Source organism: Scyliorhinus torazame, chromosome 11 (assembly GCF_047496885.1).
Source record: "Scyliorhinus torazame isolate Kashiwa2021f chromosome 11, sScyTor2.1, whole genome shotgun sequence".
NCBI classification, from domain to species: Eukaryota; Metazoa; Chordata; class Chondrichthyes; order Carcharhiniformes; family Scyliorhinidae; genus Scyliorhinus; species Scyliorhinus torazame.
Genome location: NC_092717.1, coordinates 177467709 through 177493740, shown reverse-complemented (window position 1 = coordinate 177493740; position 26032 = coordinate 177467709).

The following is a 26032-nucleotide window of genomic DNA, read 5'->3' as shown; positions in this document are numbered from 1 at the left end:
AATCTCCTATGTACCTTTTCAAAAGCTTCCACATCCTTCCTAAAATGAGGCGACCAGAACTACACACAGTACTCCAAATGTGGCCTTACCATGGTTTTGCACAGCTGCATCAACACCTCACGGCTCTTAAATTCAATCCCTCTGCTAATGAACGCTAGCACACCATAGGCCTTCTTCACAGCTCTATCCACTTGAGTGGCAACTTTCAAAGATCTATGAACATAGACCCCAAGATCTCTGCTCCTCCACATTGCCAATAACCCTACTGTTAACCGTGTATTCTGCATTCATATTTGTCCTTCCAAAATGGACAACCTCACACTTTTCAGGGTTAAACTCCATCTGCCACTTCTCAGCCCAGCTCTGCATCAGACAACAGCCCTCCTCACTATCCACAACTCCACCAATCTTCGTGTCGTCTGCAAATTTACTGACCCACCCTTCAACTCCCTCATCCAAGTCATTAATGAAAATCACAAACAGCAGAGGATCCAGAACTGATCCCTGTGGTGTGCCACTGGTAACTGGGCTCCAGGGTGAATATTTGCCATCCACCACCAATCTCTGACTTCTATCGGTTAGCCAGTTCGTTATCCAACTGGCCAAATTTCCCACTATCCCATGCCTCCTTACTTTCTGCAGAAGCCTACCATGGGGAACCTTATCAAATGCCTTACTAAAATCCATGTACACTACATCCACTGCTTTACCTTCATCCACGTGCTTGGTCACCTCCTCAAAAAATTCAATAAGACTTGTGAGGCAAGACCTACCCCTCACAAATCCGTGCTGACTATTCCTAATCAAGCAGTGTCTTTCCAGATGCTCAGAAATCCTATCCCTCAGTCCCCTTTCCATTACTTTGCCTACCACCGAAGTAAGACTAACTGGCCTGTAATTTCCAGGGTTATCCCTATTCCCTTTTTTGAACAGGGGCATGACATTCGCCACGCTCCAATCCCCTGGTACCACCCCTGTTGACAGTGAGGACGAAAAGATCATTGCCAACGGCTCTGCAATTTCATCTCTTGCTTCCCATAGAATCCTTGGATATATCCCGTCAGGCCCGGGGGACTTGTCTATCCTCAAGTTTTTCAAAATGCCCAACACATCTTTCTTCCTAACAAGTATCTCCTCGAGCTTACCAGTCTGTTTTACACTGTCCTCTCCAACAATATGGCCCCTCTCATTCATAAATACTGAAGAAAAGTACTCGTTCAAGACCTCTCCTATCTCTTCAGACTCAATACACAATCTCCTGCTACTGTCCTTGATCGGACCTACCCTCACTCTAGTCATTCTCATATTTCTCACAGGCCTTGGGGTTTTCCTTGATCCAACCCGCCAAAGATTTTTCATGCCCTCTCTTAGCTCTCCTAATCCCTTTCTTCAGTTCCGTCCTGGCTATCTTGTATCCCTCCAGTGCCCTGCCTGAACCTTGTTTCCTCAGCCTTACATAAGTCTCCTTCTTCCTCTTAACAAGACATTCAACCCCTCTTGTCAACCATTGTTCCCTCACTCGACCATCTCTTCCCTGCCTGACAGGGACATACATATCAAGGACACGTAGTATCTGTTCCTTGAACAAGTTCCACATTTCAATTGTGTCCTCCCCTGACAGCCTATGTTCCCAACTTATGCACTTCAGTTCTCGTCTGACAGCATCGTATTTACCCTTCCCCCAATTGTAAACCTTGCCCTGTTGCACGCACCTAACCCTCTCCATTACTAACGTAAAAGTCACAGAATTGTGGTCACTATCTCCAAAATGCTCCCCCACTAACAAATCTATCACTTGCCCTGGTTCATTACCAAGTACCAAATCCAATATGGCCTCCCCTCTGGTCGGACAATCTACATACTGTGTTAGAAAAGCTTCCTGGACACACTGCACAAACACCACCCCATCCAAACTATTTGATCTAAAGAGTTTCCACTCAATATTTGGGAAGTTAAAGTCACCCATGACTACTACCCTGTGACTTCTGCACCTTTCCAAAATCTGTTTCCCAATCTGTTCCTCCACATCTCTGCTGCTATTGGGGGCCTATAGAAAACTCCCAACAAGATGACTGCTCCTTTCCTATTTCTGACTTCAACCCATACTACCTCAGTAGGCTGATACTCCTCGAACTGCCTTTCTGCAGCTGTTATACTATCTCTAATTAACAATGCACCCCCCCACCTCTTTTACCACCCTCCCTAATCTTATTGAAACATCTATAACCAGGGACCTCCAACAACCATTTCTGCCCCTCTTCTATCCAAGTTTCAGTGATGGCCACCACATTGTAGTCCCAAGTACCGATCCATGCCTTAAGTTCACCCACCTTATTCCTGATGCTTCTTGCGTTGAAGTATACACACTTCAACCCATCTCCGTGCCTACAAGTACTCTCCTTTCTCAACGTTATTTTCGCCACTGCCTCACTACACGCTTTGACGTCCTGAACATCGGCTACCTTAGTTGCTGGACTACAAATCCGGTTCCCATTCCCCTGCCAAATTAGTTTAAACCCTCCCGAAGAGTACTAGCAAACCTCCCTCCCAGGATATTGGTGCCCCTCTGGTTCGGATGCAACCCATCCTGCTTGCACAGGTCCCACCTTCCCCAGGATGTGCTCCAATTATCCAAATACCTGAAGCCCTCCCTCCTACACCATTCCTGCAGCCACTTGTTCAACTGCACTCTCTCCCTATTCCTAGCCTCGCTATCACGTGGCACCGGCAACAAACCAGAGATGACAACTCTGTTTGTCCTGGCTTTTAACTTCCAGCCTAACTCCCTAAACTCGTTTATTACATCCACACACCTTTTCCTACATACGTCGTTGGTACCAATGTGCACCACGACTTCTGGCTGCTCCCCCTCCCCCTTAAGGATCCTGAAGACACGATCCGAGACATCCCTTGCCCTGGCACCCATGAGGCAACATACCTTCCAGGAGTCTCGCTCGCGACCACAGAATCTCCTGTCTATTCCCCTAATCATTGAGTCTCCTATCACTATTGCTTTTCTATTCTCCCCCCTTCCCTTCTGAGCCCCAGAGCCAGACTCAGTGCAAGAGATCTGGCCTCTAGGGCCTTCCCCTGGTAGGTCATCCCCCCCAACAGCATCCAAAACGGTATACTTGTTTTGAAGGGGAACGGCCACGAGGGATCCCTGCACTGTCTGCTCGTTTGTTTTCTTTCCCCTGACTGTAACCCAGCTACTCTTGTCCTGTACCTTGGGTGTGGCTACCTCCCTGTAACTCTTGTCTATTACCCCCTCTGCCTCCCAGATGATCCCGGGTGCACTTCCTGCAAGTATAGTCAGCGGGAACACCGGTGGTATCCCTCACCACCCACATCCTACAGGAGGAGCATGCAACTGTCCTAGCCTCCATCCTCTCTTACCTTACAGAATGCAGCTGCCCTGTGGATCAACTGGAACTCCGCCTTCCGACCCTGCTCCCAGTCAGCTGCACTCTCTGTAAACCCCCAGCTCCCTTCACGCTCTTTGAGAAAATGTAGGAAATGAAATGAAAGGAGCACCTTACTCCCTCCTCATCTAACTCCCTCAGTCATCAAACTCTCACTATAGCACTCAAATGCACCAAAATTCAGCACTCAGTGCAAACAAAGTCTGCACTGTAGCTGGCTCACCTTTATACTGTGAATCTAGACTCTGAAAACAGGCCTAATCCAATTAACTAATTAACAAGCTCCAGCTGCAAGTAGCTACAAGTAGAACCTTTGTTTAAAGCTGATTGAAAATTCACCTTCTTCTAAACCAAACAGCAACTTTTAAGTTAATTAACAAAATAAAAGAAAGACTAGACTTTAGATAAAAATGAACCCTTATTATCCCTCATTCACCAAACTCTCACTAGAGCACTCAAATGCACCCAAATTCAGCACTCAGTGCAAACAAAGTCTGCACCATAGCTGGCTCACCTTGTGAGTCTAGCCTCCGAAACTGGCCTCATCCAATTAACTAATTAACAAGCTCCAGCTGCAAGTAGCTACAAGTAGAACCTTTGTTTAAAGCTGATTGAAAATTAACCTTCTTCTAAACCAAACATCAACTATTAAGTTAATTAACTAAATAAAAGAAAGACTAGACTTTAGATAAAAATGAACCCTTATTATCCCTCAGTCACCAAACTCTCACTATAGCACTCAAATGCACCAAAATTCAACACTCAGTGCAAACAAAGTCTGCACCGTAGCTGGCTCACCTTGAAACTGTGAATCTAGCCTCTGAAAACTGGCCTAATCCAATTAACTAATTAACAAGCTCCAGCTGCAAGTAGCTACAAGTAGAACCTTTGTTTAAAGCTGATTGAAAATTAACCTTCTTCTAAACCAAACATCAACTATTAAGTTAATTAACTAAATAAAAGAAAGACTAGACTTTAGATAAAAATGAACCCTTATTATCCCTCATTCACCAAACTCTCACTATAGCACTCAAATGCACCCAAATTCAGCACACAGTGCAAACAAAGTCTGCACCGTAACTGGCTCACCTTGTGAATCTAGCCTCCGAAAACTGGCCTAATCCAATGAACTAATTAACAAGCTCCAGCTGCAAGTAGCTACAAGTAGAACCTTTGTTTAAAGCTGATTGAAAATTAACCTTCTTCTAAACCAAACATCAACTATTAAGTTAATTAACTAAATAAAAGAAAGACTAGACTTTAGATAAAAATGAACCCTTATTATCCCTCAGTCTGTAGATCCCCAAATTTCTTTCTCTGTCAGTCTGGCCTCAATAAAAGTTGAGACGGATTTGCACGTAAAAAGAAGTTATTTATTTAGCTTGCAAGCTTAATCATCTTACAGAAACGTAAAAGACATCCAGCCTCTTACACCCCAGAAAAACGACTTACTAAAAGACAAAGGGATCTCTGCAAAATCAATTCAAATGGTATCAAGTTTCACATACTCGACGGACATAGGTCAGCCTATGTCCCTCCTGACCTGTTTAATCTATTCTGATTGGCTCACTTCCAATCCCTTTCTCTGGCCCCTATCAATGCAGCATCACTCTCATAGACACACCTCTTCCTGCTTTTTTCATGCGGTCTCAAACCCCTTTGTCCCTAACTGCCAGAATCAAAGTGGCTTATTTCTACATTACATTAACTAGTATCTCTAAAGTAACTATTTTATATCACATTCGTCAAGTCACCAAACTCTCACTATAGCACTCAAATGCACCAAAATTCAACACTCAGTGCAAACAAAGTCTGCACCGTAGCTGGCTCACCTTGAAACTGTGAATCTAGCCTCTGAAAACTGGCCTAATCCAATTAACTAATTAACAAGCTCCAGCTGCAAGTAGCTACAAGTAGGACCTTTGTTTAAAGCTGATTGAAAATTCACCTTCTTCTAAACCAAACAGCAACTTTTAAGTTAATTAACAAAATAAAAGAAAGACTAGACTTTAGATAAAAATGAACCCTTATTATCCCTCATTCACCAAACTCTCACTATAGCACTCAAATGCACCCAAATTCAGCACTCAGTGCAAACAAAGTCTGCACCGTAGCTGGCTCACCTTGTGAATCTAGCCTCCAAAAACTGGTCTAATCCAATTAACTAATTAACAAGCTCCAGCTGCAAGTAGCTACAAGTAGAACCTTTGTTTAAAGCTGATTGAAAATTCACCTTCTAAACCAAACAGCAACTTTTAAGTTAATTAACTAAATAAAAGAAAGACTAGATTTTAGATAAAAATGAACCCTTATTATCCCTCAGTCACCAAACTCTCACTATAGCACTCAAATGCACCCAAATACAGCACTCAGTGCAAACAGGGACATTTTGTTTGTAACTATTAAAGGCCGTGGTCACTTCTTCTATGTGTGCACATGTGTGCATGTATGTGCGTGAACACGTGTGTGAGACTTTAATAACTTTATTTTATTGAACAAATATTCATTAAATGCTTAACATTGACAATATCAAAAAAACAGGAATTTTCAGCAGCCGAAAGGCAAATTTGAAACAAGGCAGTGCTCACTGATACTTGGCAAGAAGTATTTTCTGTTTGATTTGGTTTTATGTTCTGACTGGAATACAATCAAAAACATACTGTGATCAGAAACAGTTAACTGTGCTTTCTGCTTGACCATTCATTCTTAACTTTACTTTTTAAGAAAGCGAGATGGAGAGATTTACTTTAAAAAAAATATACGTTCATGTTTCACAGATGTTAGAAGTGTCTCCTTTAAAGATATTTGTATAGCTGGACAACGTGATTATTTCATTTGCCTCACACCCATGTGTGGTCACTCATTTCAAATATGCCTGTTGGAAGTATTTATGAGTTCCATTAATTACTGAGTGAACACATAAAAATGTGAAGCATTTCACTGTGGACAACTCTGCCTTTTGAGTTCTACCTACCTGGCTAAATGAGGCAGCTTGCTCTACTAAACTAGCGGGAGTCTTATGGTGTTGTCAGTGCAGGATCACTATCTGATTACTTTTGAAATGCTGTAATTTGACACACACACATAACACGTTTACGAAATTGTTGCACAAGCTTACGTCAGCAGCCTTTGTCTTAAGGCAAAGAATGTATAGTGTACAGCTGGTTCTGCTTTTAACAAGTACTCATAAGACAATTAATAAGTAAAATGTGTTGAGGTCCTTGGCACCAGTTATTTACAAGATGTGGCTGAATTTATAGTGTCAAAAAGCAAAGAGAAAACTACCTTTCAGTAATTTTGATGGATATTTGCACTACACAGATATTGCGAACGAACACATTGACTTTACACAATAAAATTGAAGGTGCTGGTCAGGAGCAAGGCATCTAAAGAAAAGTTTTGAAATGGAGTAACTAGCATAAAGTGATCCAGTTACAGTAAGTGAGAGGTCTCTCCCGAAGTGAAAGCTTGAAGAATGAAGAGGGAGGTTTTGTAGTCCCTTGCCAGGTACCCAGAACCCCAGACTGTGCAACCAGTCATGCACTACACATACAAAGGGATCTAATGCTCTATGAGCTCTGGCCAAGTGCTGAAGCCAAAATACAAAAAAAAACAGGGTGGGAAATGAGTTACAGATCTATAACTTTAATACGCAAACCAAATAGTCAACAGTCATAATGGCGTGTGGTGCTGCTTAAATTCATGTTATCCAAATATTTGGGGCTCTGTGTTTAAAAAAAAGCAAACTACTCCAGATAATTTTCTCCTATTTTTCCTTCTGTTTTCCTTAAGAAAATAAGAATTAGGAACAGGACATGCCGTACTGCAGCTCAAGTCTGATCTTAAATTTAAAGAGGTCATGATTGATTCTTCACCTCAACTCTGATGTATCACGCTCATCCAACCGGTTGCTTAAGAGTCAAAATAATCTATCAATCTAATCCTTCAACAACGGAGCATCCACAAATCTCGGGATGAAGGAATTTCTCCTCATCTCAGTCCACAATAGCTATTTTCTTATTCTAAGCCTATGACCCTGAGTTCATTGAACAATTCTCTCATCTCATCAATCTGATGAACTGTTGCTGTATCCCCACCAAGGCAAATATGTCCTTCCTTAGATATTGTACAAACTGTACAGAGTTCTCCAGGTGGAGTCTCACCAAAGCCCTGTACAACTGCAATAAGATATCAATACTCTTGAACTCCAGCACACTTGCAATAAAATGTACATACCAATTGCCTTCCTAATTACTTGTTGTACTTGCATGTTAACTATCTATGTCTCATATGCATGGACACCCAAAGTAGTAGTTTCTTAATGTTTAAAGAAATTCTGTTTTATATTCTTCCTGCTAATGTGAATAGCCTTACATTTCATCACTTTCTACTCCACTGCTACGTTCTGGTTCATTCACCTATCGGTACTCTTTCGCAGGCTGAAGGGCTGACTTTTGCCAATCCTATAACGATGCGTTCGCTGGGAGGTGGGAGGGCTGGTAATATGGTGGGGAAGGTGTCAGGATGTCTTTCAATGGCCATAGCATAATGTGGTGGTATGTATTAGGGGTAGTACGGTACCTGTGAAGCCGAGAGGGTACTGGCAGACAGGTCCCGGGTCCTGGTTGGATCTGCCGCCTGCTGGCTCCGCCCAGAGCTCGAGTTCTCCCAGCAGCCGCATTCTGTAACTGAGCTGCTGGGGAACAAGGCTTGCTTAATAAAGCCTCGATAGACTTCATCACTTCTCGACTTGTGCAAGTCATTGTTGCGCTACAATTTATTAAGCAAGCTTAAAAGACTATGGAGCTCCGGATCGCCCCGGAGTGCCTGCGGATCAGACCCATGCAGCAAACTCGGCGGCCGTGTTTAAACACTGGCTAGCATGCTTCGAAGGTTACCTTCGAACGCCCCCCGGCCGGACCACGGAAGATCAGAAAATGCAGGTCCTGCATTCCAGGGTGAGCCCGGAGATCTACACGCTCATCGAAGACGCGGAGGATTTCCCGACGGCGCTCACCATGCTGAAAGGAGTCTACATTCGGCCCATAAACCAGGTCTACGCATGTCACCAACTCGCGACGAGACGGCAAATTCCCGGAGAATCACTCGACGAGTTCTACAGCGCACTGCTGATTTTGGGAAGGAACTGCAACTGCCCGTTGGTGAGCGCGATCGAGCACACGGAGCTGCTAATCAGAGTTGCGTTTGTGGCAGGTATGACTTCTTCTCAAATTCGCCAAAGACTGTTAGAGAGAGACTCTCTCGGACTCACAGAGGCACGGGCCCTTGCGGCCTCCCTCGACGTGGCCTCACAAAATGCCCGCGCCTACGGCCCCGACCGCGCGGCAGCCCCTTGGGCTCCATGGACCCCCGTTGCGACCGACTTCCCAGCACACCCCACCCCCCCGAAGGCCTGCCAGGCTGGAGTACCAGACCATCCCGGTGGGGCCCGCTGCTATTTTTGCGGGCAGGCGAAACACCCCTGGCAGCGCTGCCCGGCCCGCTCAGCTATTTGTAAAAGCTGCGGCAAAAAGGGGCATTACGCAGCGGTGTGCCGGTCCCGGGGGGTCGCCGCAATCCCCGGGGGAGAACGGGGACAGCAGACTCAACCCCCCCAACGATCCATGTGCGACCCGCGGGCGCTGCCATTTTGGGTCACGGACACCACGCGGGGAGGATGGGCGCCGCCATCTTGTGACCCCCCGGCTACGTGCGATTCATGGGGGCGGCCATTTTGTCCACCCCGACCGCGTGCGATCCATGGACGCCGCCATCTTGGCTGATAGCCAAGGACCCCAGCATAGACGGCTCCACGGGGTCTGAAGAAAACGGCGCGATGCAACAACCACGACTGGCTTTGGTGACCCTGGACCAATCGCGGCCCCGGACGCTCCAGACGGCAACAACAACGGCGCTGGTCAACGGGTATGAGACGCCATGCTTGATCGACTCTGGGTGCACGGAAAGTTTTATCCACCCGGATACGGTAAGACGCTGTTTTCTTTCCATTCGTCCGAGCAGCCAAAAGATTTTCCTGGCATTCAGTAGAGATCAAAGGGTTCTGCATCGCGAATCTAACGGTGTAAGGGAGGGAGTTTAAGAATTATAGGCTTTTCGTCCTTCCCCAACTCTGCGCTCCCACTCTATTGGGGTTAGATAGTGTAACCTCCAGAGCCTAACGTTCCAATTCGGCGGCCCAATACCCCCACTCACTATCTGTGGCCTCGCAACCCTCAAGGTTGAACCGCCTTCCTTGTTTGCGAACTTCACCCCGGATTGCAAACCCGTCGCCACTAGGAGCATACGATACAGCGCCCAGGATCAGACGTTTATCCGGTCCGAAGTCCAGCGGCTGCTGAAGGAAGACATAATCCAGGCCAGCAATAGTCCCTGGAGAGCCCAGGGGAGAAGCAAAGGATGGTCGTAGACTATAGTCAGACCATCAATAGGTACACGCAGCTAGATGCGTACCCTCTCCCCCGCATATCCAACATGGTCAATCGGATTGCATAGTACAAGGTCTTTTCCACCATGGACCTCAAATCCGCATACCACCAGCTCCCCATCCGCCCAAGTGACCGCAAGTACACGGCCTTCGAGGCAGACGGGCGGCTCTACCATTTTTTAAGGGTCCCATTTGGCGTCACGAACGGAGTCTCGGTCTTCCAACGGGAGATGGACCGAATGGTTGACCAGCACGGTTTGCGGGCCACGTTCCCATACCTCGACAACGTAACCATCTGCAGCCATGACCAGCAGGTCCACGACGCCAACCTCAGCAAATTCCTCCAGACCGCTAACGCCCTGAACCTCACCTATAACGAGGAAAAATGCATTTTTAGCACCAACCGTCTGGCCATCCTGGGATACGTAGTGCGCAATGGAGTGATAGGCTCCGACCCCGAACTCATGCGCCCCTTTATGGAATTCCCCCTCCCCCACTGCTCCAAAGCCCTGAAACGCTGCCTGGGCTTCTTTTCGTATTACGCCCAGTGGGTTCCCCAGTACGCAGACAAGGCCCGCCCGTTAATCCAGTCCACAACCTTCCCCCTGTCGACTGAGGCCCGCCAGGCCTTCAGCCGCATCAAAGCGGATATCACAAAGGCCACGATGCACGCAATCGACGAGTCCCTCCCCTTCCAAGTCGAGAGCGACGCATCCGATGTAGCTCTGGCGGCCGCTCTCAACCAAGCGGGCAGACCCGTGGCCTTTTTCTCCCGGACCCTCCACGCCTCAGAAATCCGCCACTCCTCAGTGGAAAAGGAAGCCCAAGCCATAGTGGAAGCTGTGCGACATTGGAGGCATTACCTGGCCAGCAGGAGATTCACTCTCCTCACTGACCAACGGTCGGTAGCTTTTTTGTTCGATAATGCACAGCGGAGCAAAATCAAGAATGACAAGATCTTGAGGTGGAGGATCAAACTCTCCACCTATAACTATGAGATCTTGTATCGTCCCGGAAAGCTGAACGAATGGTCCGATGCCCTATCCCACGGCACATGTGCCCACGCACAAGTAGACCCCCTCCAAGCCCTCCACGAGGACCTCTGCCACCCGGGGGTCACTCGATTCTACCATTTTGTGAAGTCCCGCAACCTCCCCTACTCTGTGGAGGAGGTTCGTACAGTCACCAGGAACTGCCACATCTGCGCAGAGTGCAAACCGCACTTTATCAGGCCAGATAGAGCGCACCTGATAAAGGCTTCCCGTCCCTTTGAACGCCTCAGTTTGGATTTCAAAGGCCCCCTCCCCTCCACCGACCGCAACATATATTTCCTGAACGTGGTGGACGAGTACTCCCGTTTCCCCTTCGCCATTCCCTGCCCCGACATGACAGCGGCCACAGTCATTAAAGCCCTCGGCACCATCTTTACACTGTTCGGTTTCCCCGCGTACCTCCATAGCGACAGGGGGTCCTCCTTCATGAGCGCCGAGCTGCGTCAGTTCCTGCTCAGCAGGGGCATTGCCTCGAGCAGGACGACCAGCTACAACCCCCGGGGGAATGGTCAAGTAGAGAGGGAGAACGGTAGGGTCTGGAAGACCGTCCTACTGGCCCTACGGTCCAGAAATCTCCCAGTTTCCCGGTGGCAGGAAGTCCTCCCGGATGCCCTCCACTCCATCCGGTCGTTGCTGTGTACCACCACTAACCAAACGGCTCACAAGCGCCTCCTTGTCTTCCCTAGGAAGTCCTCCTCCGGAACGTCGCTGCCGACCTGGTTGGCAGCCCCAGGACCCATCTTTCTCCGGAAGCATGTGCGGGCGCACAAATCGGACCTGTTGGTCGAGAGGGTTCACCTTCTCCACACAAACCCTCAGTATGCCTACGTGGCGTACCCCGACGGCCGACAGAACACGGTCTCCCTGCGGGACCTGGCACCCGCCGGAACCACACACACACCCCCAACACCAATCACCCCCTCCCTCCCACCGGCACACCCCAAGGCCGCTCCCTTCCCGGGTGGATCGGTCCTCCTCCCGTGCCCGCCCAGGAGTAAAGAAACAGGAACGAACAGCGCAACGCTCCCAGAGACGACAGTGCGCGAGCCAGCACCTGCACCACCACCGGGGCTGAGGCAATCGACAAGGACGACCAGGGCACCAGCTCGACTCGTGGAATCCATGTGACACCAGAAAAACTTGTAAATAATCCTGACAAAACTGTACATAGTTAACTGTTGGGCTAAATGCATAGCCACTGTACGAAATTTGCTCCAGGACCAGCCTTGTAAACCCCTACCACCATGCGAACCACCACCCCGCCAGGTTCCTTTTTAACAAGGGGTGAATGTAGTGGTATGTATTAGGGGTAGTACGGTACCTGTGAAGCCGAAAGGCTATTGGCTGACAGGTCCCGGGTCCTGGTTGGATCTGCCGCCTGCTGGCTCCGCCCAGAAGGCGGAGTATAAGAGCTTGAGTTCTCCCAGCAGCCGCATTCTGTAACTGAGCTGCTGGGGAACAAGGCTTGCTTAATAAAGCCTCGATAGACTTCATCACATCTCGACTTGTGTAAGTCATTGTTGCGCTACACATATCACCTGCAGTGGGAACCTCAATGGCAACCAATTGAATACTTTAAAAGCAAAATTAAGGGACACTTCCACCCCATCAGCACTTTGTCCCTATTTGGAGGGTTTAGCTCACTTGGCCAGACAGCTGGTTCGTGATGCAGAGCAAGGCCTGTAGTGTGGGTTCAATTCCTGTAACGGCTGAGGTAATTCATGAAGGACCCACCTTCTCAACCTTGCACCTTGCCTGAGGTGCGGTGATCCTCAGATTAAATCACCACCTGTCAGCTCCCTCCCTCAAAGGGGAAAGCAGCCGATGGTCATCTGGGACTATGGCAACTAGACCTTTATTTGGAGGGTGCACACCGCCACATTGGGAGATCACCAGATAAGCCCTGCCATCATCCTAGCAGGTCAAGAGGTGAGGGGCCTCCTTAATGAGTGCTCCATGGTGGTGGGGGGAGGGGGTGGCTGAGGCACTGCCTCTGGATTCTGCCCCCCAATTCCCGATTGCTGGGACCTTACAGCCAGGCTTGCTCAACCAAATTTACCCATCTACGAGGGTGCCTTGGCATTGAGGCACTCTCTCCTTCCTGCTAAAGCCTCAGAAAACAGTGACAGCCTGTAATGGCTGTGTTGCCGAGGCTGTCAGCTCTCTGATTGAACCAGCAGCTCTGGGAGGTGAGCTATGTTCCTCAATTGAATGTACATCTCACCGACAGCATCTTGGCCACAGGAAGCAAAATGCCACTACAGGTTCCCACTGGCTGTTGAACCAGGGAAAGGCAACTAGGAATGGGCAATAAATGTTGGCCTAACCAGCGATGCCCACTTCCCGTAAATTAATAAAACATTTTTTTTTACACATTTACATTGTCGCAGCATGCATAGAGCACTGCATTTCAGAGAAGGGGATGTAAAATCATGCAATGCGGGCTACAATGTGGTGTTGGCCAACTGCCATCAGGGAGAGCAGCAGGAAGGCTCTTGATCTCCAGGCCAGGGCTGATGAGGGCGGGTGGGCAACAAACCAAAAAGAACAGAAGCCACCAGGCCAGGCAGTGAATCATAGAACATACAGTGCAGAAGGAGGCCATTCGGCCCATCGAGTCTGCACCAACGCACTTAAGCCCTCACTTCCACCCTATCCCCATAACCCAGTAACCCCTCCGAACCTTTTTTGGTCACTAAGGGCAATTTATCAAGGCCAATCCACCTAACCTGCACGTCTTTGGACTGTGTGAGGAAACCGGGGCACCCGGAGGAAACCCACGCAGACACGGGGAGAACGTGCAGACTCCGCACAGACAGTGACCCAGCCGGGAATCGAACCTGGGAGCCTGGCGCTGTGAAGCCACAGTGCTAGCCACTTGTGCCACCGTGCTGCCCAAATCATGGGCACATGCAGTCTTCGAGGCTTGCGACCTGGCCACCCAAGCAGGAGCCAAGAGGTGAGCAGAGCTGCTGTCGGGTGGTGCGAAGAAGACCAGGCAAGCGCTGGCATCATGTCTCTGGGAATTGAGGAGCATCGGCCAGCAGGACATGATCAGAATTAGAGGCCAGCCATAAACGGAGACCAGACGTGATGATCACGCTGGGGGGCTCAGAGGCCATTATAGCCCCAGGGTGGTTAGGGACATGACGGGCAGTGCCCTGGGACCTCCCTCGACACCTTGGCAGTACCAACCTGGTGAAGGGAGGGGGTCTTTTATTTCACTTTGAGTTTGGCTGCCCTGATTTCTGTAAAGCCAGGCTTGCTGGCCTGTTTAGGCCCCACCTCTCACAATGACGGTGCAAAGCCTTCCACAAAATAGCAAAGTGTGGGAATATCTCGTCGGGAAACCTGCCTGTTTCCATCATTTTTCTGACTGAACCTGACACTTTGCCATTTTGGGGGAAAATTCCGTCCATACTTTAACCTCACCCTCACACACATAACACTACTGAAAGTCTCACAGCCATATCTTACACCTTGCACAAACTGCAGTTATTCAATGATAACAGGCCCGAATACCGAACATACTGCACCAGTCATTGACACACTTCCCTCTCTCATACAGGAAGTAGGACAAGGTGGCACACAAATGCAGACAGCAGTAGTTGACTGTCAGGAGACAAATGCAACTGCATGCCCTCACCATGATGGAGAAGATTGTGCTCATTGTCATTGGAATGGCTATGACTGGGTTCTTGGCCAGGGCTGGGCCTGAAGGCATCAAAGATGGTAGTATACACATACTGCATCCTTCTTCTCATGTTCCCTTTCTCCTTCATCCCACAATCTCTTCTGATTTAGAAGCAAACATACCCTGTTTTTGTCCGGTCCTCGTATCTTCAGACGTCTGTACAACCTACCCATTTGCTTTCTCCTTTCAGATACCCAAGATCTACCGCCCTGCCCTCATCAACCTTCCTGGTCCCTTCATCAAAGAACTCCAACAAATTTGTAAGGCATAATCTCCCATGCACAAAACTGTGCTGGCTACTCCTAATCAAACCCTGTCTGTCCAAATGCCTGTATATCTTAACCCTCAGAATCCTTTCTAGTAACTTACCCATCACAGATGTTGGGCTTACCGGTCTGTAATTCCCAAGTTTTTCTTTGCAGCCCTCCTTAAATAAGGGCACAACATTTGCTACCCTCCAGTCTTCTGGTACTTCACCCATGGCTACCGATGATGAAAATATCTCAGCCAGGGCTCCCGCAATTTCTTCTCTAGCCTCAAGCAGTGTTCTCGGATATACCTGGTCAGGGCCATGAGATTTATCCACCTTCATACATTTTAATACGTCCATCACCTCCTCTACTGCAATGCAAACTGTCCCCAATATATCGCCACTAACCTCCCAGGTTCCCAAGTCTTCATGTCTTTCTTCACGGTAAATATAGTGGAGAAATATTAATTGAGAACCTTGCCTATCTCCTGCGTTTCCACAAATATATGTCCACTTTGGTCCTTAAGGGGTCTTATTCTCTCTCTCGTTATTCTTTTTCATTTAATATAGTTAAAGGATCCCTTTGGATTCACCTTAATCCTCTCAGCCAAAGCTACCTCATGGTGCCTTTTTGCCCTCCTAATTTCCTGGTGTAGGAAGGAAGTGCTCCAGTTGTTCTGATGTAGTAAGGAGGTGTTCCAGAGGTACTGGTACAGGAGTATATATACAGGAATATATATCCCCTGCATGCCTCCAGGGAATCCCTTGATTCCAGCTGCTTGTACTTGAGCCATGCCTCCTTCTTTTCCCTGGCCAAAACCTCAATATGTTTTGTCATCCAGGGTTACCCACTCCTGCCAGCTTGCACTTCACCCGCACAGGAACATATAGATCCTGAACTCTAGCTATTTCACTTGCCGGTGGTCCCTTTGCCCTCAAACAAGTTACTCCAATCAACCCTTGCAAGCTCCTGTCTAATTCCATCAAAATTCATCTTGCCCAAATTTAGAACTTGCACCTGTGGACCAGTTTTGTCCCTTTCCATGACTATTTTAAAATTAATAGAACTATGGTCACTGGTCTCAAAGTGGTCCCTCACCGTCACCTCAGTCACTTGCCCTTGCCTATTTCCCAAGAGTAGGTCAAATTTTGCCCTTTCATTTTTCTCGCAGATAGGGGTGCCATGATTGCTATGGAGCCAGGCTTCCCTCTATCAGGCCCCGCCAGAGTGACGGTGCAAACCATGCCCCAGATTTCTTTCTGACCGAGTGTCCGGCTTGTCAGAAAACCTGGCTGCGTTTCTGGAGAGAATCACATCGCTTTTCAGTCAGCACCTGACACCTTGCCAATTTCTTTGGAAAATTCCGCCCAAACTTTCACTGAAAACAAGCACTAAGGCAATGCATAAGGATGATTAGTTGATTGTTGGATGGAATATAGGATGGTTTGGACTGTTCATCTCATACAGGCTTCCGCATGCCTTGTGGAAGTTTTATTTCAGTATTGTGGTAGAACGGATGCTGTGATGGTCCCTAACAGAGAAATGTTAAGGTGTGGAACTGTTTTTGAACAGGGAGTTAGATTTGTGTACACTCATTCCTCCTCCTCCTCCCATTATATTTGTTAATATTATCATTTATTCTTATTATTCAAGCCTCTCCACCATGGCAATGTGGCAATCCAATGAAAGGTCATTGATCCCAAGAGCCACCGGGAATCACCCACAACGGTAAGGTCGAAGGGGAGGAACCAGCCAAAGCGCAGTCCGAAACAAGTCCTCAATGGCGGATCAGGCAAAAGATACCCGTATGGTATCCACAACTGCGATGGCGGATGAAGGTTGCAGCAGTCAGGAGATCCCCAGTCATCGAGGTTCCCTTGCCACTGGGACTGGACCTATCCTCTGTCAAGCACCGTGTGTCTGTTGATGTGCAATGGCATGCCCACATTTAAGATGTCCCACACCAGGCATCTACCTAGAAGACACCAGGGCTCCCGACTCACAGCAAGACCTGCAGCGAGAGGTGACAGGGATGGGACCGTGAGATTTGGAAGTCCCTAGCTCAGACCAGCAGGTAGGCAACGGAGTTAGATTCAGTCATCGCACACTTGGAATAGGACTAGGAAGAGGAGAACGTTTCGGCAGCTTTCTTCACGACGGAGCAGCCTCTTCATGATCCACTCTGCTCGTCCCACATGGGGAAAGGGCTGGAAAAGGTGCCCTAAAAATATTCTGTCCCATCCCCAACGTGGCTGGAAAACCGCATCCAGCAGGTTCATCTACCTATGATCAGTAAATCAAAGTTAAACTCGGAACCTGGAATGTGAATAATGAGCATGGATAATGAACAAAACATTGGACCGGAACAGCTTCTCTTGTTGCCCGTGAATTCAGGCACTTCAACACTGATGTCGCTGCCCTACAAGAGACCCGAAGAGCAGGCGAAGGGCAGCTGAAGGAAGATGGTGGGGGTTACACCTTCTTCTGGAGAGGAAACCCGTGGATCAGCCCAAGAAATATGGAATTGGATTTACCATCAAGAACAAACTCATCAACCAACTCTCGGAGCTACCTGTTGGCATCAATGAGTGCGTCATGACCCTCCGACTACAACTTGCCAAGAATCAGCAGGCAACGGTTGTGAGTGCCCCCTCCCCAACCCTTGATGCAAATGATGGGTCCAAAGATGATTTCTACTCCACTCTGGACACCATACGCTCCAATATTCCTGAGGAAGAGAAGAAGATCATCCTCCTTGGGAACTTTAACGTTCAGGGTTGGAAAGAACTCCCAACTCTGGAAAGGAACCATCGAAAAGGAAGGAGTTGGGAATTGGAGCTGCAACGGGGTTCTCCTGCTCGCCAAACGTGTGGAACACCAGCTTATCATTGCGAACACACTGTTCTACAAAAAGACGAGTTCAGACTTCCTGGAGACAGCCACGATCAAACACTGGCACATGGTGGGGGAGTGAGCCTAGGTAGGGTGCTATTTTAGAGTGTCGGTGTAAACTCGATGGGCCGAATGGCCTCCTTCTGCACTGTAAGGATTCTATGATTCTATGAGATGACTGCTAGACAGACCACTGACTTATCCGCTCCTCTATGTCCATCAAATGCCACTAGAAGCAGGGGAAGATGAAGAAACAACTCAGAGAAAAGATCCAGCTGAGCGGCTTCAAAAATCCATACAGAGCAGAAGGAGGCCATTTGGCCCAATGAGTCCGCACCGACCCTCCAAAAGAGTACCTTACCCAGGCCTTCTCCCCACTATATCCCCATAACAACACGCATTGATCATGACAAATACACCTAACCTACTCATCTTTGGACTATGGGGGGAAACTGGAGCATTCAGAAGAAACCTACACAGACATGGGAAAAACGTGCAAATTCCACACAGACAACCAAAGCCGGAATTGGGTCCCTGATTCTGTGAGGCAGCAGTGCTAACTACTTTGTCATCATGTCGCCAAGAGCCAAGCAGGCTAGTGACCTTTCAGCAATGTCTTCTCCAAAAACTCCAAATTCTCCAAACTGTCCATTCTAATGGACTGGAGTAAAACTGCAAAGAGCTGAAGATAGCCATCATCTCAAGCTGTGAAGAAACCATCGCTACAAGATTAGTTCAAGGAGAACAACCACACCATCCAATACCTCATCAACAAGAAGAGGAAAGCCTGGCAAAATGACATAACAAGCAAGGCAAAGAAGAAAGCTCATCTAATTAGCCAAGGTGGAAGCACAAAGAAGAACTAGGGAAATCAAGAACCGATGGTGGACTGAGAACGCTAAGGAGCTGCAACTGCTCGCTGCCAAGTATGAAACCCAGGGCACCTTCAGGGCCACTAAGGCAATATGTGGACCCAATACCCTAGACCTCAAACCGATGCAGGGTAAGGACGGATCCTTCTTGAGTACCAGAGAAAACATCAGCCTTCCGTGGAGAGAACTCTCAAAGAACTCCTAAACCATGATACAACCACAGATTAAGACATGCTTGAGGAAATCCCCCAATTCGCCATCAAAGATGATCTTCAACTCACACAAAGCGTGGATGAAGTTGATGCTTTCATTAAGCACATGACGAATGGAAAAGTCACTGGAGTGGACGAGATCCCAGCGGAGATTTTCAAACTTGGAAGAGAAGAGATCACCCCTCATCCCCATCAGCTGTTGCTGGAAGTCTGGGACAGAGAAGAAATTCCTGCCGACCTCAGGGATGCCATCATTGCCACCATCTTCAAGAAAGGAGACAAAGTGGACTGTGGGAACTATCGATAAATCTCTCTACCCACTATCCCGGACGACCATCACTCGAATCCTCGCTAGCCACCTCCTCCCAGTCTCTGAAGAAATCCTTCTGGAAAACCAATGTGGCAATCCGTGAGCACTTCCTTCGGATGTCTATGTACAAGAGTCTTTGACAACCGCGATATCCATGCTGACACAAGGATCCTCGGGTACCAGACAGTTGTCCTCCCAACCCTTCTGTATGGCTCAGACACTTGGACTATGTACAGGTGCCACCTCAAGGCCCTGGGGAGGTACCATCAACGTTGTCTGAGATGGATTCCCTGCATCATCTGGGAGGACAGGCGTAGTAACGTCAGTTTCCTTGAAGAAGCCAAGAGCGCCAGCATTGAGGCCATGATCATCTGAAACGAACTCCGCTGGACTGCCCATGTGCTTAGGAGTCCCAGCTATCAAAGGAAATCTTCTTTGTCTAGCTCAAGGAAGGCTTCCGAACAAGAGGAACACAAAGGAAGGCTTACCTCAAGAAATGCCAAATAGACATCAACGTTTGCTCATAAGACCATAAGGCATAGGAGCAGAAATAGGCCCTCGGCCAATCGAGTCTGCTCCGCCATTCAATCATGGCTGATATTTTTCTCATCCCCATTCTCCTGCCTTCTCCCCATAACCCCTGATCCCGTTATTAATCAAGACCCTATCTATCTCTGTCTTAAAGACACTCAGTGATATGGCCTCCACCTCAGAAGAGACCTATTTGGAGGAACCTCCTGATTGAAAGGACACAATTCTTTGAGGACACCCAATGACAAGAGGAGGCCTGGGAATGGAGACTGATAAAGGAATACCAGTGATCTAAAGTCCAAGGACCGATCCCACCTCCCGTACTCACCTGCCAAATGTGCGGTTAAAGATGCGGTTTTAGGATCGGGCTCATCCCGCAAGCAAGAACCCACATAATCCATGACCAGTAACATTAGGTTTCTTAGAAGGACAATCGTAACATTAGTGAGTGATCGCTGAAGAAGATTCTTGTTATTCTGGAAACAGAAAAAAACGATGGATGTAATTTTCCGACCCCATCGACCCCGGTGGTGTAATCTGCACTGAAAGTTTATGCCACTTTTAAAAATGTTATTCACCGTGAAAAACACTGTGCCTGAGGCACAAAGCCTCTGATTCGCTGGTCCCAGGTCACCTGAGTAATTCAATGAAGGGGCACTACTTTTAAACGGTCAACAGCACTTGCTACTATTCAAGCCCAAGAGAATAGCAGCGAGGAAATCTTCTCTTCACTTCATGGAGGGTGCCCTCAGCCATTTCCTGGATGTTGTGGAGGAGAAGCGGGTGACAATATACCCTCATTCTGGCAGGAGGCCCTCCAGCAAGGTGACAAATGCTGCCTGAGGGACGGTCACGCTGGCCAGTGCCAGAGGTTTGACCAAGAGGACAGGTTTGTAATGTAGAAAAAAATGGAATGACCTACGCTGATCAACCAGGGTAAGTGCTCCCTTTCTCCTCTCTGCACTCCAGCCTTCCATCACCTCCCAGAATGTCACCTCGATCCCATTGAACCTTCGCCTAGGCCAGTAGTGCAAAGATGGCACATGCAGTGGAAAGCTTGGGGCAAGACATCAGGGGCGAAATTCTCCGGTATCGGCGCGATGTCCGCCGACTGGCGCCCAAAACGGCGCAAATCAATCGGGCATCGCGCCGCCCCAAAGGTGCGGAATGCTCCGCATCTTGGGGGGCCGACCCCAACCTTAAGGGGCTAGGCCCGCGCCGGACTAATTTCCGCCCCGCCAGCTGGCAGAAAAGGCATTTGGTGCCCCGCCAGCTGGCGCGGAAATGACATCTCCAGGCGGCGCGTGCGCGGGAGCGTTAGCGGCCGCTGACGGCATTCCCGCGCATGCGCAGTGGAGGGAGTCTCTTCCGCCTCCGCCATGGTGGAGACCGTGGCGAAGGCGGAAGGAAAAGAGTGCCCCCATGGCACAGGCCTGCCCGCGGATTGGGCCCCTGCTGCAATCTCTGGCCTCCGCAATGGCATCATCAGCCAAGGCCTTAAGGGTTACCCCTTAAACCTTGCCTGGGGCCTGGGGTGACACTCAAAAATGCCGGGGATCTGCAACTGCCGGAGGATATAGGTGTCATGCACGTTCCCTGGAAAACATGCACACACGTGCATGATTTGCATCTGGTGGTCACAGCTGCACATTGCACCAGCTGCACATTGAGGGAGTGGAATCCCTTCATGTTTATGAAGGGGACTCCCTGATGCCGCAAGATGTGTAGAGCGACATGAGTGCAATCAATCGCCACCTGCAACTGTGGCATACCAGCCATTGTGCCGAATTCTGTAGCCCTCTCGCGGAGAATCCCGCGCTGGAGAATCCAGCCCCTAGTGCTCCTCAGTTTCTGCTAAAGTCTGACTGCTGTCATTCTGCTGACAGCACGTTCATACCCATCCTCTGAATGGACTCTGCATCAGGGGCTTTTGATCTTAGAGCACTGTGCCCGGGGTGGTGGGGTTGGGAGCGGAGGGCAACAGGGGGAGGGGCTGTGGGCAGGCCCACTGTGAAGATTAACGTTACAGAAACTTAACATCTATGAGGTGTGATACGTTTTTAATTCCATTTCCATTTCCCCTCGCTACAGACACTAACCTCACCAGTATCCACTCAGTGCTCCTCACGCTTCTTGATCTTCCATGGTCTACTGTTTCATCTAGGTGTGTCCCCAGGATGCGCCCTGTGGCCTTTAATGCCCTTGGTGGACATCCTCTGGAGGGCCTGGAGCTGGAACTTACCGGTGTCACTGGCATTGCTCTGCCACCCACTTCGGCCTGCTGCCCTTGAGATGTGCCAGTGTCATGAGGGGGGGATTTAGAAGAACTGGAGACTGCTGTAGTCTCCTTCGTGGCAGGCCCCAGGTTTGTCTCCAGTGCTTCCTCCTCCCTGATGGTGCCCTTAGGGTCCTGGGGGCCTCCATGGGATGGAAGTGCATCTGGAGTGAGCTTCAGAGGCCCCTGAGTCATCTGCCACTCCAGGAGACTGCCCATTTTCTGCACCATGGTGTTGATGCACTCAGCGATGCACTCAGTGACTGGCCCATGCTCTGCAGTGCCTTGGCAATGTCCACCTGCATCTGGGACACATCGCTCAGTGACTGGAACATGGTGTTGAGGTCCTCAGCCATGGTCACCACAGATTGACCCATGACTTGGACACCACCACTCAAGACATTAAAGTCATGTTCCAGGTTTTCCACTGCAGTCGCCAACCTAGCAGTTGGCCTCCGTGCCAGTCATTATCGGCACCATCCCCTGCATCTGCAGACTTTGGGAAACCTCCAATTGGCCTTGCAGTGGTTGGAATGTTGCTGACATCCCCTCATGAAACTCATGGCTGTGTCCTATCATCTGCATCAGCTCTGGGAGAAACTTTTCCAGAGGCTTGACATCTGGCTGGGACCCAGCTGTCACCTGGGAGTCAGCAGACCTCCGACTGCTGACTCCCTTGGATGTTCCTGCCTCCACCTGATGTGCATCAGCAACTGTGTGGTGCTCCCAGATTGTGCCCGGGAGGCCTGTCCGCTAATGTCACCCAGCGAGGTGTGTGCCTCTGCGCTGGCAGAGGGTGGGTGTGACAGCTGTGATGCCTTGTTGGTGGTCTCCTCGGAGCACACCTCCAAGGTGGTCTCTTGGGTGGCAGGAGGATCAACGACTCCGGCCTCATCAGATGGAAATCCTGCGAGACAATGGATGTGTGGTCAGTGAGAGGGATGGATCATTTTGTCTGACATGAACTATTGACTTGAGACAGGTTATCTGGGTGAAGGGGCAGTGGATCCTCACTTCTGTGGCACAGGCCAAGCCCGTTGTCAGTGACTGCTCTCTTCTCAAGCAAGCGATTTCCAGGGCGAGCTCCTCACAGTAAGGCGAGGATTCAGATCTCTGGTACTCCACCCCACATCTTTGCCCTTTCCCATTTATCATGGGCTACCTTCTCCTGCTGGGACAAAGATAGGGCTTTGTGAGTGGCATGCTTGATTGATGGCATGTGTAGGCACCGCACCTGGACATGAAGGGGTTGTGCTGATGGGTGCCAGGGGTTCTGAGGAACAGGCATGATGATCGGATGTGGGGAGGTGCAAGGTGTCAGCCGGTGGATTGCGGGGGCCGGGGTTTGGGAATTTGAAGGTGGCAGATGGAACTGATGTCAGGGGAGAGGTGGTAACTTATCCTTGCAGCTCGCTGGAGGTCATTTGTCTTCTTCCTACATTGGGCCGTGGTCCCCCTGGTCATGCTGCCCGCACAGACATCCACTGCCACTGCCTCCCAGGTAACATTGCTGACTCTGTTGTTCATCCTCCAACCCCCTCAGGGGAATAGGGTGCCCCGCCTCTCATCCACAGCCTTGTGAGTTTGCCACCCCCAAAGCCAAGAGCAGGTCTGCGCACTGCCATGCTGGTATATTGACTGGAAGTGAGTGGTGAGGGAGCCTTTAAAAGCAACCTTCCCTTGTCAGCAGCAAGCTGCTGAGGTGCACGTTGAGTGAATCAGGCAGCGAGAGAGCCAGTAATGGCGAAAATCTCATGGAGGCTCTTTTTTGGCACTACGTGCCCTTGAATACAGGCCGTGATCTTGCCATTGCGGCTGTCGCGAAACACCCCGCCAAGTCCACCCAAAACCATTCTTTGAAATTTTTCGGATGAATCGCATCCATGATCCTTTCCATCAAACTGTGTGCTGGGCAGGGCCTCAGTCTAATGTCTTATCCAAAAAGTGCAGCACCCCTCAGGGACTGTTTTGAATTGGCAGTTTAAATTATGCACTCAACCCTTATGGAGTGGCCTTGAATGTATGACCTTGATGACACAGTCATGAGGGTCCTATCACTGAACCAAAGCTGGAGAAAGCTCACAGGCAGAGCAGTTCTACCAGCACCTGCACAGAGAAATGTTAGATACTAGTGCTGTGAGAGAACTTTTGTCAACTGAACTTCTACCAGTCAGCCCTCTATATAATTCCAGAGCTTTCTGCTTTATACAATTCCAGTGTAAAATTCTGCAGATATTATCGGATGGACATTCTGTTCAGTAAGAATTTTTTCAGCTGTAGTCAAGCTCAATGTAAAAAATACTTCCGGCTGCTCAAGGCACTTTGAAACTGGCTGAAATGAATCTATCAAAAAACATGTTTAAGAGGGAACAAAAAATAAATAAATCTTTATTTTATTACACTCATAAATAGCAGGAAAACATTGTTTATATCCTTTGGCTTTCTGAACAAACTGTCCCCTGAAGGTAATCATCCTCCCTGAAAAGTCCCATAAACAATTTACTGTTTAAAGGTGTACTGACCTTGACTCAGCTTATTTTATTCTTATCAAAGGTTTTTCCTGTCTAGTGATTCATGTTGCCCATTTAGACTTTTATTAAAAACACTGGGCTTCAATAAAACACAAAGAAACATACAATAAATGTTTTGCATAGTTATTTTCAAATCGAATAACTCGAAAAGCTATTTGAGGGACATTGGTTTTCCGAGAGTTCTAATTGTGTAAGCATTCAGAATGTTATTACGGTGAAGAAAAATGATTAGAGATGAACTGACAAATTTTCTATCATTCTGAACCAATATATTTCTAATTTATGTCAAATTATAATCATTTTAGTAATCCAGAGGCCCATGGAAATGTTCAGGGGAGCAGGTTCGAATTTCACCATGGCAGAGAGCGGAATTCTTAAAAATTCAAAAAGATATCTGGAATTGAAAGTCTAATGATGATCATGAAACCATTGTCGATTGTCGTAAAAACTCATCTGTTGTCCCTGCAAAGCCCTCCTTACTAACATTTGCGGGTTTGTGCCAAAATTGGGAGAACTGTCTCACGGACTAGTCAAATGACAGCCTGACATGGTCAGACTCACGGAATCAAACCTGTAGATGATGTCCCAGACACCACCGTCACCATTCCTGTGTATGTCCTGTCTCACCAGCAGAACAGACCCAGCAAAGATAGCAGCACAGTGCTACACAGTCAGGAGAGAGTTGCCCTGCAGGTCCTCAACATCAGCCCTGGACCCCATGAAGTCTCATGGCACCAGATCAAACGAGGGCAAGGAAACCTCAAGCTGATTACTACATACCAACCCCCCTCAGCTGATGAATCAGTACTCCTCCAAGTTGAACACCACTTGGAGGAAGCACTGAGGGTGGCAAAGGCGCAGAATATGCTGTGGGTGGGGTACTTCAATGTCCATCACCAAGTATGGCTCAGTAGTACCACCACAGACTGAGCTGGCCGAGTGCTAAAGGACATAGCTGCTAGACAGGAACTACAGCAGGTGGTGAGGGAACCAAAATGGGTGAAAACCTATCCTCACCAATCTGCCTCCTGCAGGTGCATCTGTCCTGTCTCAGTAGGAATGACCACCACACAGGCCTTGTGGAGACAAAGCCCCACCTTCACATTGAGGATACCCTCCATTCTGTTGTGTGGCATAGTATAAGCAGAAAGTAACAGAGCTAGACAATCCCACAGGCAATAGATCAGATCGAAGCTCTGCAGTCCTGCCACATCCCTATCTCTGACCTTGTGATGGAAGGGAGATTGTTGATGAAGCTAGGTCGCTACCCTGAGGAAATCATATAGCGATGTCCTGGAGTTGAGATTATTGATCTTCAATTGCCACATCCATCTTCTTTTGTGCCAGGTATGACTCCAACCAGTGGAAGGGCTTCCCCTAATTTCTATTGACTCCAGTTTAGCTAGGGCTCCTTGATGCTATACTCAGTCAAATGCTGACTTGATGTCAAGGGCAGTCACTCTTACCTCTGTAGTTCAGCTCTTTTGTACCATCTTAGATCCAAGGCTGTAATGAGGCCAGGCGTTAAGTGACCCTGGTAGAACC